Below are 15,271 nucleotides of genomic sequence, written 5' to 3' on the forward strand. Positions count from 1 at the left end.
AACAAAGCGGCCATATTTGAATGGAAGAAACTTCTATTTCACCTAGGCAGTGGTAGTTTGGTGCTACAATCTAAACATGTTTCAATTTGTAAAGGTTTTACATACGTCTTTTGCTTTTTTTAATCAAAATGTGATATTGGTTTTCATATACATATAAGAAATATGATTTGTACAAATTATGCATAATAATTATAGAGTTATGCCCATCGATTTAAAAACATGAAAAACATTTTGTTGGCTCATAGATGGGCTTCTCTTCGCCCAAATGCTAGGTGGCCGTGTCTACTGTGTGAAGGTGCCTGCTGTGTTGAAAGGAAGACCTGTCAAAGACCTGTCATTGCAACGACGTCCTTTGGCTAGGTAGATCTTGGAGTTTGTCCAACCATATTAACAGAAAGGCGGCTTCCGAGGAAGTCAGTTGTGTTTATCGAAGCGACATGCTTATATTTTGAAATAACTTGCTGAACACAACATTGTTTCACGTTAATGGAACGGTTAAAACATGTCATGCCACCCCATTTTTTGTACAGCAATATAGACTCGTATCGAGAACAGTGAACATCGTTTTGAAAAAGATATCGCGGTGAATGTCTTTGAAGTGTACGTTATTAGATACGTAAATTAAAGATTTCTCCATACATATCAGTTCCACGAATACAACGTTTAACAGTTCCGACATGGCCACCCTGTTCATCGTGAGCACACGGGGAATCGCGCATAACCCTGGTTAGGAGAGCTGTCAGAGAAAGGTGCAGCACGTAGCGTCCCTTGCGGCAGGGTGCTGATCTCAGGCTACCTGTGGGCACAGGGCTGGCGGGGAGCTCTTCCTCCCATCCTACCACCTCCTGGTGCAGCAGCAGGTAGGCGCAGCAGGTGACACACGCCACTGCAAGCTTAATACCCCTCTTCACTAAATATTCAGTCTTTACCACCCCCTCCTTTTGATATAATTGTCTGTCCGTGGTCCTCTGAAATGTGTTTCCGTTCTTCAGTGTCCGCCGACTGCTGCCGACACACCTGCTTCTGCATCCTGCTCTACAGGAAATGGAATAGACATTTCTTTCCAGTGAGACTTGCTGGAAAAGAAAATTAAAGACACTTATTGAGCAGAATTGCTCTGCTTTTTAAATGATGATATATAGTGTTTGAATGTTTGGTCGTATTCAAACACCAATTCGCTTTGAGCTCAAGAATGTTGCCTTTTAATTTGAAATATTATTTCCATGGATCTTTTCTTGTATGACATTAAATGCCCCAGTTTAAGATTCAGAGTATATCCTACTTTTTTAAAAAAATTAGTGCAGTGTAGAGAGTACAGGTCTTCCCGAACTCGACGTCTTCTGCATTGGCTTGGCGCTTCCTGTTCCTTGAGGATTTGACAGGAGACTTTGAAAAAGCACTTGCCTCCGTGACATTCTGATGCATGGTTTGGGAGTGATTGAACACATACGAGTGTATTTTCATTTTCAATGTTTGTCGAGGATGATGGTACGCTGATTCACTAATAAGGCTTTTTTTTTATTGTTTTCTTTGTAAGTTGAACAGGGTTTCCACCTATGCACTTGAGAACCACCTGGTGGATGCTGTATGTATTTACATACTACACAACAGAGATGTGTGGGAATGTGCAGACTTCTATTGTCACCTGTTTGTCATGGATGAAGGAAGCATGGAGATTGCATGGGGGTATGACACCCTCTCCAGCTTGACTATTCTTACTTTGTTTTAAGACTGTGTTGCAACACCATGTTTTTTCGTGAGTTCTCCCCATCTGGGAGAATGAAGGAAATCATTTTATTGATAATTAATTAAAGCCCATCCGTATTTACAATCATTTTAATCAGTAACATAAATGGTATCCACAGTATTAAAAACCACCAAGTATTCATGAACTTTACAAATTCACTTGGAAAAGGGCATTCAGTGCTGTTAAAACACACATAAATTGCATTTATGTAGCGTCTTAGATTCGCTTTCCGAAATGTTTGAATTTAAAACTTTTTTGGGTCAAATGCATAGGCCAAGCAGCGGCATACAACATAGGCAAGTGTCACTTTTTTTGTAAAATTAAAAATGGCAGGACGAACTTTGTCTCTTGTATCTCCAGGATTGTGTTACCTTCCCTATGTCAAATAGTCAGAAGCACAGGTGTATAAACAGAATATTTTATCTTCATGAAAGACCAGGATTAAAATGTAAATGGCGCTTTGTTAATTCATAGCTTCGTTATGACTAGCTTGCTGTGTGCCTTCATTTTGAAGTATTCCAGATATTTTTGTTTCGATTGACTAATTAATGCCTTTTTCAATAGCTGCTTAAGGCTTCCGTAGGAGGGATTTTATTCACAGAGAGTTTTCGTTTTGAGTTCTAATAGTGTGGCGTTAGATTTGGGGGTCTCTGGTTGGCACAGGTAGGTACTTGTGACAAGCAGGGACCCTCTCCTCTAGTCAGGACAAGGGGATTACCCTCTCAAAATAACCCCTGCTCACCCTCTAGGTAGCTTGGCGCGAGCAGTCAAGGCATATTTCAGAGGCGTTGTAGGTTAAGCATTTGTGACCACATACAGTAACTTAGTGACAACACCACAAATGGACACCACACTCGTATTATATCAAAAATAGTTTAGCTTTTATGTAAGACTTAGCACAAGACCACATAACGACAAAAATAAACCACAATACTGTCAGCAATAAAGAGTTCTGGTTTAAAAATGCTTATCTTAGAGTTCTGTGTGCTTCGCACCCTTTGTCTGGCTCTCACGGTGATGAAAATGCCCAAAAGAGTCTAACCGGCGCAGCGGACGCTCCTGTCTAATGCGCACACAAATGCAGTGCGAGTCGTTCACAGTACCTTAGTTTGATGTGTCCGGCACGGACGGGGCGATGCAAAAGAAAGCGTTGTACGCGGCGATGTCCTCCTGTCACGGTGCGAGCTACGGCTCGTAGACGTCCTCAGTGCAGGTTTTTTGAAACTCAGAGCCGCGTTGTTTGAGGGGACGGTGCCTGGTGCGGTGCGATCTCTTTACGTTGCGGCGTACGAGCCGTACCTTGGGAGCTGGCGCCTTTCAGTCTTTAAGCGCGGTGCGAGGCGGCCAGTACGACGCGGATGGGCAAAGCGTACTCCACCTTTCAGCGCGATTGTAGATTTGACATCAGCGGCAGGGTGCGCGGTGATCAGTGCGGCTCGAAGGGGTGAAGCGAAGTGCGGTGCGTGGTTCCCCTGTCACGGTGCGAGCTACGGCTCGTTGACGGCACTTGAGCGGGTCGTTGGGCTCAGAGTCACGTTGCTTGAGGCTGACGGCTTGGCACGGGGTTTCACAGAGTTCGAGTAGATCCTACGAGGCGCACACAGCTCCCTGCCTCGGAGCTACGGGGAAAACAGCGTTTCCAGCAGCTCTCCTCAAGGCGGGTGAAGTCCACTGGTCCTGGGACTTCGTTCAGGGGGGCAAGCTCACTCACAAGCCCTTGGAGATCTTTTGCACAAGTTAACAATAAAGTCTTTGAGTCTTTCTCCTCTCCTTCAGCAGCAAGGCAACCACTGCAGGCCAATCCCCCAGGTCAGGGACAGTTTTCCTCCTTCAGCTTTCCCAGTTCCTTCTTTTCAGGCAGAGGTTTCTTCTTGGCAAATCTGGATCTAATTTTTTTGGAGCAGGGTCCCAATACTTATACCCCTAAATCCTTTGTTCCTCTGGGGTAGAGAGGCCTGTGCCTAGTTTAAACCAGTTCTGGAGCACTCTGTTGACATGACTCTGGCTTTTCTTTCAGTGTGCAGGGCAGAGACATCAGACACTCCACAGGAGGTGGAGCCAGCATTGTGGTGGAAAGGCACAGACCTATTCAGAGTCCAAGTGTACTCCTCCCACCCATCTGGATGTAAATCTCTCTATTCACCACCGGGCTGCCCCAGCATGTCTCCTGGAATTCCCCAGCCCTGTCACTCATAGAAACCAGACAGCAGATACACATCCTAGCAGAGGCGGGCTGAAATGGTTAGGCAAGCAAATACCAACTTTCTAAAAGTGGTATTTGCAAACAGAGAATATTAAAATAACCTTTACTAAAATATGTATTTTATTATTCTGAGTTCAGGCATACTAAACTCGAATTTCTACCATGTTCTCTGAGTCTGCTAGGATTATAGATTGTAATAATTCTAACAGCCCATTCTGGCCTATGGAGAACAGGTAGCCTTGCAATAGTGAATAACGAAAATGGCTGTAATTCACTATTAGGACATGCCACACCCACCAGGGCTTGTCCTACCTTATACTTACAATGCATCCTGCCCTTGGGCCTATCATAGGGGTGACTAATATGACGTTAAGGGAAGGTTTAGGGACTGGCAAGTGGGTGCACTTGCCCAGTCAGCATGACAGTACCAGACTGCATGCAGGCTCTGCAATGGCAGACCTTAGAGACACTTTACAAGGCTGCTTCTGTGGGTGGCACAACCAGTGCTGCAAGCCCACAAGCAGCATTTGGATTTACAAGCCCTGGGCACTCCTGGTGCACTGTACTAGGGTCTGACAGTAAACCAAATAAGCCAATCATGGAATCCAATCAATATAGCAATTTACACAGGGAGCACTTGCACTGTGGCACTGGTTGGCAGTGGCACAGTGCTCTGAGCAGCTAATACCAGCAAAACACATTAGGCAACAGCAAAAAATGGAAGGGAGACCCACGCTAATGGTGCCAGGTCTAACACGTGGTATTTGTGGCAGTGTGTCACAAAGTGCTGTCTGCGAAATCGGAATCCTGCCCAAGAAGGCCCTTGAATGAGTTCTTATCTGCTTTTATTTCGTTTGTACCACTATCCTATTGCAAGTGAGTGATCAATTCTCATCTAATCTGTTCTTGACTTACTGAATTGGGAGGCTAAAAACTGTTTTATAAAGTTTGCTTCCCTTTTAGGAGAGTTATGTATCTTATAATGTCACAACAGTTTCGTACACAAAAGTCAGTTTTCCCTTATGTGAAACACAGAAGGACTGGACCTGCTCCAAAATTAGCTAGATGGGCTGGGGTTAAGGTGGACATATCACTCTATGTATCACAGATTCAATATTTCCGTTACTGAACTTTTTACTTACAAATCTTTGCTCATAGGTGTCAATCTAATTAAGTAAATTGAAGCAAAGTCTGACCACAGTTCCCAAAATACATGAGACTATTCTTGTTACCAAGTAGTGTCTCAACCATTAAGCAGGACTTTGGGGGGTAAGTTAAAACATAGCTATTTCATCCTTAATATCGTTTGCCATAAGCAAATAACCTGGGACTCCCAAACGGATACAGTATTGGTAATTCGAGATTTCATTGTTAGATGATTGACACTTTAAAATGAGAGGCCAACCCATTTACCATAAAGCTTTTACCAAAAGGAATTTCCTAAATTGTCCTGCTTGGTAGCACCCTTCTTGTCAGCCATGATTCATTTGAGGTATCTGTTGAGTCTACCTCAGCTCTGGAGCATGCAAATGAGCACGCCACACTCAGAGCTCTGTAATACAAGTCTTTATTCTTTAACATGCAACCAGTAACTGAAAAGCACTGTGTCATACATTTATTGACCACACCCAGATACCTCATAACCGATTACGTAACTTTGTAAGGCCCGCAAGGACCACAATGGTCATATTGTACATGATCACACAACACTACATCTCTCCCTTTGTTAAATAAAAGTACAGACAACATATATACATTAGAGTTCCTCAATGAGTCATCGAGGTGCTCGCACCAATCTTCCAGATCGAGATCCAGAAGGAGTTGCACTTGCATGTAGACTCAGATTCTTGCTTTGGGAACTCAGTTGGGCTTGTATCACTCGTGATGTCTGGAGTCGCCAAACATGGAGGTAGATGCTTAAAATGTGATGAGTCTCTCATAATGGGCTTGCTGGGATGTTGAGCGGTCACCATATGTCCTTTAGTTGTCACAGCTCTCAATGGATCAGCATCAAAAGGAGCGTCAGATATGCATTTCCATTTTTGTTTGACCAGGACCCGGTCTCCTTCTTTGAAAACCATACCACTAGTTCATCTATGCTTAGTTGCATACGCCTTCATCTTGCTTTTGCAAGAAGTGTCCAAGACACAATCTAAACAGTGCCTATTACTCGGCTCATGGTCCATTGTGGTAGCTTTGTCCCAGTGGCTCTACTTAACAGCAAGGTGGCAGGGCTCTCACCTTTTGTGGAATGGGGAGATGGCCGATAGGCACAAAGGGCTGGACATAAGGATGACTTGAGTTTGATTCCTTCGTGGGGTGCCCATTTATCATTGAACAGTACAATTTGCCTGTGGCCAGAGAGCTGTGGTTTTCTGATGCTTGACATTCAAGTGACTAAGAAAGTCTTTAAACTCTCTGCAATTGAAGGGTGGACTGTTGTCAAATTTGAGAATGGAGGTAACATCCCACGCTGCAAAAATATCATCCTGCCTCTCAATGACTTTGTCTTGACTGGAAAACATGAGTACTTATCAATAACTACCATGAGATGATGGCCATTGTTTAAATGTCCAAAGAAATCAACTGCAGTTTTCTCCCACGCTTGTTTAGGAAGGTCAGACATGTTTAGCGGATGCTGTATTGTCTTGGGAGATAAGCAGTTACACAGGTGACATGCTTTCAGTTCCTTCTCGACTCATTCGTCAAGGTGAGAAAACCTTACTGTCTCCGAGGGGTTTCTTGGTTGCTACAATGCCCTGTCTGTGCCAGGTCAATGACTTGTTGTCTCAAGCTCTCTGATATGACAATTCTCAAACCTTATCGTATGATACCTTCTTGAGTGACAGAAAGTTCTTCCTGCACATTTTAGAATTTTTAATATTCACTGTCATCTGTGAGAGGTGGAGTATGCTTTCTCCTTGATTGCATTACAATTATATTCTTGAGTGTGAGCATGTCTCTCTGCGTTTGTAGCAGCAATGATCTGCTTAATTGATAGAGCTGCTGGGGTACTGGACTTTACTATGAAATAGATGTATGCTTCAGCCGCTTTAGATGTTGTACTGTGAGGCTGTAGCGACACTCGTGAGAAGTAATCTGCTGGTTTTTTTTATCCTTCCCTGACTTATGCACATTGGTGTAATCATACTCTTGCAATTGCAATTCCCACCTCTCGATGCGAGGGGCATCTTAGCTTTTGGATTTTCGAAAATGGTGAGCAACCCTTGGTGGTCAGTGACAAGGGTGAAAAGCTTTCTGTACAGAAACACATGAAAATATTCACAAGCCCATTCTACAGCCAGGCTATCTTTTTCTGGCTGACAATAGGCATGTTCAGTCTGAGGTAGACATTTGCTGGCATAGGCCACAATGTGTCTCTGAGAATTTGGCTGTGCATTGTGTTGAGCAAGGATCACGCCCAACCCCACCGGGCTTGTCTACTACAATCTTAGTATGGAACTTTGGATGAAAGTAAGATATTTCAGTTGCATTTTCAATTGCATGTTTGATTTTCTTGAAACTTCAGTCACATTCAGAGGACCACTGGAAGGGAATGTTCTTCTTTGAGTCTATTAACGGGACACTCACCATGGCAACATCACAAATGTATCTGGAGCAATAGCTGGTCATGCCTAAGAAGGATCGCATCATGGTTAAATCGGGCGGGGGGGCAAGTGGATGACAATGCTTGTAACTTTTCATGGTCAGGTGTCATTCACCCTTCAGAGAATACATGCTCAAAGAGTTTGAGTTTGGTTTTGTGAAACTCAAACTTTTCTACATTTAAAGTGAGACCTGCATCAGCAAGCAGATGGCATACTTGTGTAAGACGTTTGTCATGCTCCTTTCATGTGGCCCCAAACACTAGTATATCATCACTGTAGTTAAAACCATGTGTGATGGGTTGAATTATTCCAGGAATGACATCCTGAAAAAACCCTGTGGCCGACGACACACCAAAGCTGAGTCTTTTGTATCTAAACAAACGAACATGAGTTGAAAAAGTAGTAATGTACCTACAGTTCTCTTCCAACTGAAGTTGATGGTATCCTTTGTTCAAATCAAGACGAGAGAAGACTGGCGCCATTCAGCTCTGTAATCATGTCTACTTTGTTTGGACATGGATGTCTTTCTCTCTCGATTGCTTTGTTGACCTGGAGCATATCAACACAAATGCACACTGCACCTCCACTATCCTTTTGTGGCACTACCACTATGGGCGAAACCCATGGCGTTGGACCAGTAGAGTGCTTGATGATGTCATGCTTTAATAATGTTTGTAGTTCTTTATCACTGGCCTCCTGTAAATGAAAAGCAATCCAACAGTGTCGCTGAGCAACAGAACGAATATCCTCATTAATGTAAAGTTACACCTTGATTTTCTAGAGTTTCCCTAGTCCATGAAACAATTATGGGAATTGACTCACTATATCAGAATGTGCATTGAGGTTGTAGTTGGTGGATATCAGTCTCATGTCTGCAGCAGTGATGAAACTGAGTAGACATGCACTTGACAAAGTACCCTGGAGAACATGAATTGGTGCTTGTACTGTTATCTTATGCTTCATGGTCGCTACAAATGACATTTGACTTTGCAACGGCATAGAGGCAGCCCATGTGTACACCTTTATTTTCAATGGTGTTAGCCGTGGTACCGGAGACAATTCATTGTATCTTTCTACTGGCATGATATTGATCGATGCACCACTGTCTATAATGAAAGTTGTCGGGCAGCCATTGACCTTTAGCGTGATCTTGGGGAACCGGCCAAATGAGTTTGGCTGCTTCATGTGGTGAACTCTCTTTGACTTGTGTTCTTGTTTGCAAGCAGCCAATCCTGCATATGCCTGTCTTTCTGCGGTCAATGTCACCATTGCATATCCATTTTCTTCACTGTTGCTTGATGATGACTTTGAAGTCTCTTTGGTTGTTGAATTTGATGATGATCGACTTCGTTTAGTCTCTACTTGCCTCTATTGATGTTGCTGATTGGCCTTGTAGCCGTGGCTAGAATGCTTGTAGAACTTTTTTGTGTCCATTTTCTCTTGTCATTGTGATGTACTTAGTTTCCCTTTTGCTTTGCAGACAGTTATGAAATGTTTTTTTCTCCCACAGCCTATGCATATCTGTCCAATGTCGGGACATTAACTGTCATGTGGAAATGAGAATCCACGTCGGAAACACAATTTCTTTTTCTTCTGAGACATCATCTTCTGGTCCTCCACTTTGTGTTTTTGCTTACTTTTCATGATCAACACTGATTCATTCTGGGTCGTTCCATTTCCTTATGAGCAGCCTATGGATCTGCACGTTCTTCTGTTCCTGCTGCCAGGAGTACCTTTCCTAGACTGGGTTTCTAACTCAGCATACGTCCTCTAAATGAATCGGAGAGACAACCGTCGATGACTCTGAGACGCATAGCTTCTTTGTCATTGACTTCATTGAAATTGCTGTGCTTGATGAGTTTATCAAGTCTTTTGTCAAACCCATCCATGGTTTCACCAGCTTGCTGTTTTGCCTGGTTGAAAATGTTCCTTTCATAGTTGACATTCGGCATTGGGTTGAACTTGGCTTCCAACGTTTCCTTGATTTGACCGTACGATATTTCATCAGCTTGTGATATCTTCTTATCACTTTTTTCACTGCATCACCTGCAAGGTTCTTTAATTACTTGATGATCTTTTTGTCATCTACTTCTTCTAAAGCATCTATGAAGTCATCAAATGTTTAGATCCATGTAGTCCAGCTAACGCCAATATTCTACTTTTTGGCGGTGGTGGTTTCAGGAACACAGCAGCATCATAACATGTGTTGGTACTTACTGATGTTGAAAGTATATGCTGTCCTGACATGGTCGCTTTTCATTTGGACCTGAACCTTCTGTAAGCATCAGCTGTGTGCTTACATCTGTGTCATTATACTTTCTTGACAGTGAGTAACGGTCTTGCACACGCTCGTCACCACTCTCAACATTGTGCATTGTACCTGGTTGTCGTGGCCTTTAGCGTTTCTTTGTGCCTGGTCGTCTATGCCTCTAGCACTTTCTTCCACTTGGCTGTCTCTGCCTTTAGTGCTTCTTCATACCTGGTTGCCGCTACCTTTAGCATTTCTGCTTTGTATGGACGATGGCTCTGTGTTACACTATAGCGCAGTATCTCTTCCTTTGGCCTTACCAGTAGGCTTATGCAGAGCTTTCAGATTGTGCTCCTCTGTAGGGTCTTCACCTTCTTCGAGAGCCTTGTAAGAGGTAGAGCTGCGCTTTGACTCCACATACACCAACTGCAGACTGCTTGTTGAGGCGCACGTGGAATGCATGAGCAGTTTGCTGGACCTCAACAAACTCTCAGGGAGAGCAATCTTGCTTCTTCGGGGCACAAATCCCATCCTCGTCGCCAGTTGTCACGTCCACCCCAGCTGTGGAGCACGCTAATGTAATTCACATCTTTATTCTTCGTTATGCTGCCATTAACTGAACGCACTACATCATATAGCCTTATAGCCCGCCGTAGCGGGCTATACCGGCTATTAAAGGCTCGCTGCAGTGTTAAGAGGGCCTGGGTGACCGTCTTCCTGGTCTCCGTGGGGATCCACCAGAAGATCTTCCGTAGCATGCGCAGGATGTTGAAGCACGACGAGGAGACGGCGTTGACTTGTCTGGTCATGGAGAGGGAGGAGTCCAGGATGAAGCCCAGGTTGCGTGCGTGGTCCGTCGGTTTGGGTGCGGTGCCCAGGGCGGGGGGCCACCAGGAGTCGTCCCATGCGGAGGGCGAGGAGCCCAGGATGAGGACCTCCGTCTTGTCTGAGTTCAGTTTCAGGCGGCTGGTCGTCATCCACTCGGCTACATCTGGCGGCGGCGGGGTCGTTGGTCAGGGAGAGGATCAGCTGGGTGTCATCGGCGTAGGAGATTATGTTGAGGTTGTGTTGGCGTGCGATGGCCGCGAGGGGGCTCATGTAGACGTTGAAGAGGGTGGGGCTCAGCGAGGATCCTTGAGGGACGCCGCAGATGACTTCGGTGGCCTCTGACTTGTACGGTGGTAGGCGGACTCTCTGTGTTCTTCCGTCGAGGAAGGAGACGATCCAATCCAGTGCCTTCTCCTGGATTCCGATGTTGCTGAGGCGCTGCACTAGGGTGCGGTGGCAGACCGTGTCGAAAGCCGCGGAGAGGTCTAGGAGGATGAGGGCCGCTGTTTCTCCGTTGTCCATCAGGGCTCGGATGTCGTCGGTGGCGGCGATGAGGGCGGTCTCTGTGCTGTGGTTGGCTCGGAAGCCAGACTGTGAGGGGTCGAGGGACCCATTCGTCTCGAGGAAGGCGGCCAGCTGTTTGTTGACGGTCTTCTCGATGACTTTGGCTGGAAACGGGAGGAGCGAGATGGGGCGGTAGTTCTTGAGATCGGTGGGGTCCGCTGTAGGTTTCTTGAGTAGAGCGCTGAGTTCGGCGTGCTTCCAGCTCTCAGGGAAGGTGGCGGTGTCGAAGGAGGTGTTGACAATGTCCCGCAGGTGGGGTGCGATGACAGCGTCGGCCTTGTTGAAAACGTGGTGAGGGCAGGGGTCGGTCGGAGATCCGGAGTGGACGGAGTTCATCATGCGGACGGTGTCTTCGGTGCTGATCGGAGTCCAGGCGCGGAGGGTGGTGGTGGGCGGCGTTGCTGTGGTCGTGGCGTGCGTCGGTTGACAGCTGAAGCTGTTGTGTATGTCCGAGATCTTGTTGTGGAAGTAGGAGGCGAGGGAGTTGCAGAGGTCTTGCGATGGGGTGATGTCGTTGTTTCCGGCGTTGGGGTTGGAGAGCTCTTTCACGATGTTGAAGAGTTCCTTGCAGTTGTGTGCGTTGTTGTCCAGCCGGTCCTTGAATGCAGTTTTCTTGGCGGCGCGGATCAGTTGGTGGTGCTTCCGGGTGGCAATCTTGAGGGTGGTCATGTTGTCTGGTGTTGGTTCCCTTCTCCAGACTTTCTCGAGGGCTCGGCAGATCTTCTTGGAGCTCTTGAGTTCGTCGGTGAACCATGGGGCTTTCTTGCTGGCGGGTCTGCTGGGCGGGGTCCTCAGAGGGGCGAGTTCGTCCGCGCAGTTGCTGATCCACTTCGTGAGGTTGTCGGCGGCCTGGCTGGGGTTCGCTGAGCTGGTAGGCGGGTGCTGGCTCAGGGAAGCGGCGAGCTGGTCGGCTGTGATCTTGTTCCAGCTTCTACGAGCAACCTGTCGTTGGTGGTGGTGGATCGTCGTTCTTTTGAAGGTGAAGTGGACGCAGCTGTGGTCCGTCCAGTGGAGTCCTGTGGCGTGGCTGAAGGCGATGTCTTTGCTGGATGAGAAGATGGCGTCGAGTGTGTGTCTGGCGAGGTGGGTGGGGGTGGACACCAGTTGCTTGAGTCCGAGGTTGGCGAGGTTGTCGAGCAGGGTGGTGGTGTTGCGGTCGTTGTTGTTCTCCAGGTGGAAGTTGAGGTCCCCCAGGAGGATGTAGTCAGCGGAGGGGAGAGCATGCGGGTTGATGAAGTCGGCGATGTCCTCGCTGAATTGTGTGCGTGGTCCCGGGGGTCGGTAGATCAGGGTGCCTCTGAGGGTGGTCTTCGGGTCGGTGTGTATCTGGAAGTGCAGGTGTTCGGCGGTCGTTAAGGTGTCGTCGGTGCTGGTCGTGATGCGGATGGTGTTCCTGTGGATGACGGCGATGCCTCCTCTCATCTGGTTGGCAGTGCGGTCCCTCCGGGTGATCTTGTATCCCTCTGGGATGGCGATGGCGATGTCGGGCGCTGAAGAGGCGTTCATCCAGGTCTCCGTGAGGAAGGCAACGTCAGGGGCTGTGGTGTCGAGGAGGTTCCAGAGTTCGATGGCGTGTCTGTGGATGGAGCGGGTGTTGAGCAGGATGCACTTGAGGTGGTTGCTGCTGGTGTTCGGCTTGGCGGGCGCTGGTGTGGGGCAGGTCCGGATGCAGGTGAACTTGCAGGTGAGGCAGCTGAAGGATCCGTGGGTGCGTCTCGGGGTGGCTTGGTGGCATCCTGGGAATCGGCCGGTGTTGAGTGCGTTGAGGGTGGCGGCGGTGTACGTCAGGCGGGTGGGCCGGGGTCCTCGAGGGCCAGGGGTCCTAGCCCTGGGCGCGGTCCAAGCGCGGACGGGCGCAGACGGGCTTACCTTTGGCGCGCCTTCGGCGCACAATCGGCGCACCCGCTGCGCGTGACCGCTGCGCGTTCGCACGGTCGCCATATATGGCGAAATGCGAGGGGGGGGCGGAGCAGCTGGGAGGCGGGAGCGGGGAGGGTACAGAATGAAGAAAGGGGCGGGGTTAGCGGCGGTGGCGGGAAGCGGGGAGGGATGAGACAGGGGCAGACAAGGAACAAATCCGGCAAAAAGGCAACAGGGGGGGACAAAATAACAATATACAGCAAGATACAATTACACAAAACAGCGGTACAATTCAGGAAGCGAGCACAGACCACGCTGCTTGATGGCAGGGGGCGTGGTCACGCGGCGGCAGCCGGAGCTCAGAGGCAGGCAGGCGGGGAGGCACACGCAGCAGCTGGTGGCCGTGCGGCGCGGGGGTGTCCTAGACTAGGTCACACTCACCTGCGTCGCACGGTCGCCATATATGGCCAAGTGCGAGGGGGGGCGGAGCAGCTGGGAGGCGGGAGCGGGGAGGGTACAGAATGAAGAAAGGGGCGGGGTTAGCGGCGGTGGCGGGAAGCGGGGAGGGATGAGACAGGGGCAGACAAGGAACAAATCCGGCAAAAAGGCAACAGGGGGGGACAAAATAACAATATACAGCAAGATACAATTACACAAAACAGCGGTACAATTCAGGAAGCGAGCACAGACCACGCCGCTCGATGGCAGGGGGCGTGGTCACGCGGCGGCAGCCGGAGCTCAGAGGCAGGCAGGCGGGGAGGCACACGCAGCAGCTGGTGGCCGTGCGGCGCGGGGGGTGTCCTGGACTAGGTCACACTCACCTGCGTCGCACGGTCGCCATATATGGCCAAGTGCGAGGGGGGGCGGAGCAGCTGGGAGGCGGGAGCGGGGAGGGTACAGAATGAAGAAAGGGGCGGGGTTAGCGGCGGTGGCGGGAAGTGGGGAGGGATGAGACAGGGGCAGACAAGGAACAAATCCGGCAAAAAGGCAACGGGGGGGGACAAAATAACAATATACAGCAAGATACAATTACACAAAACAGCGGTACAATTCAGGAAGCGAGCACAGACCATGCCGCTCGATGGCAGGGGGCGTGGTCACGCGGCGGCAGCCGGAGCTCAGAGGCAGGCAGGCGGGGAGGCACACGCAGCAGCTGGTGGCCGTGCGGCGCGGGGGGTGTCCTAGACTAGGTCAATTTTTAAATCTTTCGAAAGGATGGTTTCACAGTTTGCATTTCCTTATTGCCTTTTCTTGGAAGTATTCAGAGTCGACTGCATGCTCTACTGGGTGGATTAAAACTCTCCCAAAGCCCATGTGTTTGTGTGTGGTTCTTATGCAGAAGATATGATTTGGCCCGAGGTAGTGCATGAGTGACCACAGAAATAGGTTCCCCAGTCAAAGACAAGCTGAGCAGTTTATACTAGGAAATGCTGAGCAGGTCCCTTGCCGCTCCTTACTTGTGGTTGAAATCAAGTCCAAGGCAGTTATGGCAGGACTTGCAGAAACTCTGCATCCTTGTACACAGAATCATATGATGTGTACAGAACCTAGTAGGCTTTTTGCGATTTTCTAATTCCTGACAGGTGAATCTCGTGGGATGCGCAGAGCATCACATCCCCATTATATTGTCCAGTCTTGCAGTAAACTTTAGCAATAACTCTCATGGCATTGTGGTCTTGTGGGACTGGGGGTGGGGGAGAGGGTAGTACTGTGCATTTGCATGTGAGTGCTTCCCTAATAGTGGAACTCGATCCACTGCTGATGTAGGCTTAGCCACTTGGTGTGGAACTATCTGACCGGTCATCTGGTGTTGAATTTCGCAAACGCTCTGCAAAGAATCCTGCATTTGCCAGTCACTCTCAATGCTGAGGGAACAGCGTCCTCACCACTTTTCAGGGCAACATTTGTGATGCTCCCTCCAAGCGGAACAGTGTGCCCCCATTCATATGTGCATATCTCTATATGCTGTTGACACTCAGTAACAGATTCAGCTTAAGGATGTTTATTAAGCAAAAGCCGATGTGATGAGACAGGATTTTGATATATGCAAAGGTGCATGCTAAAATCTTGGACTCCTAACTCCCAACTTGCTGAGTCCTCTTTCTTGCCCTACTGCAGTTGAAGCCCCTACACTTCTCATGTAGCTAGCTGCTACCTAGCAAGCACTCTACTGAAAGGGTGATGCAGAACCCACTTGATTCATCATGCCTTTG

The 15,271-nt window shown here is 48.2% G+C and overlaps 1 protein-coding gene across 1 annotated transcript in view; it reads left to right on the forward strand.

The window, feature by feature from the left end:
* Window positions 1-723: 723 nt before the first annotated feature.
* The window catches only part of LOC146833661 (polyisoprenoid diphosphate/phosphate phosphohydrolase PLPP6-like), an 82,234-nt gene continuing 67,686 nt past the window's right edge, over window positions 724-15,271 (forward strand). The window contains exon 1 of the mRNA XM_085601543.1: window positions 724-860. The gene's annotated coding sequence lies outside the window, so the exon portion shown is untranslated. The remainder of the gene's footprint in view (window positions 861-15,271) is intronic.

Source organism: Triturus cristatus, chromosome 4_2, assembly GCF_964204655.1.
Source record: "Triturus cristatus chromosome 4_2, aTriCri1.1, whole genome shotgun sequence".
NCBI classification, from domain to species: domain Eukaryota; kingdom Metazoa; phylum Chordata; class Amphibia; order Caudata; family Salamandridae; genus Triturus; species Triturus cristatus.